Raw genomic sequence first — 4,718 nt, forward strand, 5'->3', positions numbered from 1 at the left:
AAATACCCTTACTACTAAACTTTCCAAAATTCCTTCCATGTCCTAATTTTGTCCATGAACTTAAAATTGGTCAAATTTCTATTTAAGACCTCCTCATTAATATTCCAAAACAATTTCATACTAAAAACTTCTAGAATGCAAGTTTTGAAACTTATTCGATTTAGTCCTACTTTCAATTTAAGCACTTTAGGCATAGAATTTCATCACGAAATTTTCACACAATCATGCAATCATATCATAAACCTCAAAATAATTATAAAATAATTATTTCTTTCTCAGATTTATGGTCACGAAACCACTATTCCGATTAGGCCCTAATTCGGGATATTACAGTAGCACTTGTAAAGGTTTTGTAGCATAGACACGGAGTTGAGGAAGCCACGTGGGAACCTGAAGAGACTATGAGAGATCAATACCCGAACTTCTTCACCGGTAAGATTTTCGGGGACGAAAATCCCTAAGGGAGAGAATTATAAAAGCCTGATTTTTGGCCTAGTCGGAACAGTGGCTTTGAGACCACTAACATGAGGTCGGAGAAAGTAACTTACTATTATTTTAGAGTTATAACATGTTTATATTAGTGCATGAAAAATTTGGTGAAGTAATTTTAGTGTTTGTGAGCTTAATTGCGAAAAAAGACCAAATCACATAAAGTTCAAAAGTCTTAATTTGATAGTTAAGGGTGTTAAATTTCCATGAAACTTAAAATGGGGGTCTTTAAAGGGCAAATATACCCTTAGACTATAGCTTGGCCGGCCATGTGACAAAGAAAATCTAATGGTCAAAGTATTAGGTATTTGATGACATAATGTGTAATCAATAATACCCTAAAAGCCTAGCCATCATCTTTTTCCTCCATCCTTTCTTCTTAACCGAAAATATCAGCCATTAGAGGGGTTGTTGAAGCTTGAAATTTCAGCCATTTAGTCTCTCTACAAGTAAGTGATCTTGATGATTTTTCATAATGATTTTTGCACCTTTAGAACCCTTGTAGCATGAGCTTGCAAATGAGGGGACTATTTTGCAAAATGGTTGAAAGTATAGGGTTTTACCATGTAGTAGACATGTTGATTTCTAAAATTTTATTGAAGAATATGAGTTATGGTTGAGAAATAAACAACTTTTGTGAAGTAATTTTTATGGAAGCCCTAATTAGGGACCATTTTGCATAAGTTGAAAAATTAGATGGTAAATGTGAGAAATAATGGGAATTTTGGGTTGCTAAAAGAGTAAAAAGGGTTCGGTTATGCTTAAGATATGAAGAAATTTTATGAAAATCAATTTTTAGAACTAGGGGTAAAATGGTCGTTTTGTAAAAAATATAGGGGCAAAATGGTCATTTTGCCCAATTATAAATTGTTGAGTACCTAGATCATTAAAATGATTACATTTGTGAATTTTTATCATTATAGATCAAGAATTGCAAAATTTGGGCCTAAACCAGGGAAAGCAAAGCAAGTAGACTAAGCCGAACGAGTAGCCTACATTTTGTATACCGAGGTAAGTTGTGTGTAAATAATGCAACTACATTGTTATCAAATGTGCATGAATTTTAATAGCATAAATTGCTTGATTGTGGTAATGAAAATACATGATGATAATTGAGATAATAGAACTCCCGGGTGAACCCTAAGAGCAAATCGAATATTCATGCCATGACATTTGGGTCATTTGTGCGCTAGTGTAAGACATGCCTGGGACATGCATCAACCACATTACGAGAGCTAATGTAAGACCATGTCTGGGACATGGCATTGGCATGGAGTTGAGAGCTAGTGTATGACATGTCTGGGACATGCATCGGCCTCGAGATGTAAGCCAGTGTAAGACATGTCTGGGACATGCACCGGCTACGAGATGTGTCAGTATAAGACCATGTCCGGGATATGGCATTGGCACAGATATGCGAGAGCTAGTGTAAAACCATGTCTGGGACATGGCGTCGGCCTCGATTTCGATAGTCAGTGTAAGACCATGTCTGGGACATGGCATCGGCATTACACCCTTTGTTTTAGGCTTAATGAATATCCAATAGCATTTCCAAATGGTTCAATAGAAAGAGTTACAGTTTAATGTAAAACGAGAAAAGTATAACCATGTTGTGAATGGTACAGGTACCTATTTGAAATGTATGAGATATGAGCTTAGTATATGCTATGTGAATGGTACTGGATAGTGATGAGTAAGTTATGCTTATACCTATTTTTTTATTATGAGCATGATAATGATTGGTAAAGTTGTCATTATTTTTATTTTCATGTAACTTACTAAGCTTTATGCTTACCCTATTTCTTTCCATTTTCTTATAATGCCGCCTAATTAGCTCGTGGATCAACGGTTGTCGGAGGCATCAATCACACTATCAATTGAAGCACTTGGTATAGTTAGATCTATTTATTTTGATTATGGCATGTATAGGTCTCTTTGATTTTGTTTTAGTGTCACATTATTTTGAGGCCAAATGTGTTGGCTTGCTTTAACATTTGATTCATTTTGTACAAGGCCATGAAAAATGGCTAATATTGAAGTTATTATATGAATGTAAAGTAGTCTTTCATGAATGAGGAATTGTTAATATGGTTGAAATATATGAATCGTATATAGACTTTAGCTACGGTTGTTAGGTTGTGAAATCATACTAATTTAGTTTTTGATTATGTTGGTTGTTGTTATATTGTGTTTCAGGGTGGCAAAGGGCTTGGTAGATAGCCCTATATTATCCACACGGGTAGACACACGGGCGTGTGTCTAGGCCGTGTGTGATACACGGCTAGCCTCATGGGCGTGTTGTCTGGCCGTGTGTCCCCTGCATGTAAAAATTTCAAGTCAGTATGCATGGTAATAAAAACACGGACAGAGACACGGCCGTGTGTCTCAGCCGTGTAAAGGACACGGCCTAGCACACGGGTGTATGCCTTGGCCATGTAACCCTTAAGGATTGCTGACGTCAAAAATAGAATGTCAAGATTTTTAGACACGGGCTAAGACACGGGTGTGTCATGGCCGTGTGAGGCACATGGGCCATGGACACAAGTGTGTGTCATGCCGTGTGAAAACCCCTGTAGGTTTGAATTTAGAATTTAATTCACACGGGCGTGTCCCTAAAGGCTTAGGCCGTGTGTGTCACACGGGCCATCAGCACGGCCGTGTTATAATGAACATACAAGCGTGTTACCCTTCCACACGGGCGTGTGCCCTGTTTCAAGGGTCACTTTTATTAAGTAGGTTTAAGGACCCGAGTTGGTCCCGAGTGGTTTTCAAGAGATGTTGGGGGTCTTGTAGGCCCATGTTTAGGAGATTTTAGCAAAGTTTGAAAAAGTTTTAAATTTTAACGGGCTCGTATGATCTGACTTATTACATACGTATGTGATTTGTGAACGGTAATGCCTCATACCCAGTACCGGTTTTGAATTCGGGTAAGGGGTGTTACATAACTGGTTAATTATTTGGTTGATACTTGCTTATCTCCTGACCTCACTTTCTCAACCAGGATAAATTATGATTGTAACAGACCGTTATTAGTCAAATCAGAACAGTGGTTTCGGGACTACAAATTTGAAGTCAAAATTAGCATTTTATTATTATTTTAATGTCTACATCATGATAATGTGATTGTGTGAAAATTTCGTTAAGAAATTTTATCGTTTTGTTGGTCAATTTGATAAAAATGACTAAATCACGTAAAAAGTAAAAGTGGAGTTCTATTAGCTAAAGGTATCTAATAGCTATAGAACCTTAAACTTAAGGTCCTTAAGTGGTAATTAGACTATTATTATGATAGTGGATGATAATGGCATGGCATAATTGAAATTTTAAATTACTAATAAGGTTAAATAGGTAATTAAGCAATTAAGGTTAATTATAATAAAACAAAGATTAAAGTCATCATCTTCAAAGTTTCTTTGACCAAAAAATTAAAGGAGAAGAAGCCATTGTTATTTTTATATTCGACCAAGCTTCTCATGCTCATTTAGGTAAGATTTTTGTCTCGTTTTTAGTGATTTCTATGTTTTTAAGATCGTTGCAGCTAGGTCTAGCTAGCCCAGGGGCTATTTTGCAAAACTGTTAAAGATTTTGAATGATTCTATTGATGAATACATGTGTATTTTGAATTTTATTGATAGATTATGAATGCTTGTTGATAAATATACAAGTTTTGTTAAGTGATTTTTAGTTAAAATGCAAAATAGGGACTGAATTGTGAAATGTGTAAAGCTAGTGGTTAAAATGTGAAATAAATGAAAAAAGTGGGCTATTAGGGGCATAATAGTAATTCAGATAGCATTGGCTTATTTGGAATTTCATTAATTTGTGATTTTATAAAATAAGGACTAAATTGTAAAAATGTGAATGTTTAGGGGCAAATGTGTAAAATAGAACTAACGTATATTTTGGATTGAATTGAATAATTAGATGATTAAATAAATTAATTTTGAACATATTTAGATCAAGAAAAGCAGAATTCAGATCTAGATCGGGGGAAAACTAAAGTTATCGACTAATTGACTTAATTCGTCGTTTTCACATTCGAGGTAAGTTCGTATGTGATAAATTTCAATACAAATGTATTTTATATGCTTTGATATTGTATAAATTAAGAATATGAGACTGCGGATATGAACAATAGTGATTCGATGACAATTCGACATTCAAAATCCCGGTTGAACCCTAGGAATAGTTTAGGATGCTAGTGACATGTCATTAGAGGATACATTGAG

The sequence above is a fragment of the Gossypium arboreum genome, chromosome 3 (genome assembly GCF_025698485.1).
Source record: "Gossypium arboreum isolate Shixiya-1 chromosome 3, ASM2569848v2, whole genome shotgun sequence".
Lineage (NCBI taxonomy): Eukaryota > Viridiplantae > Streptophyta > Magnoliopsida > Malvales > Malvaceae > Gossypium > Gossypium arboreum.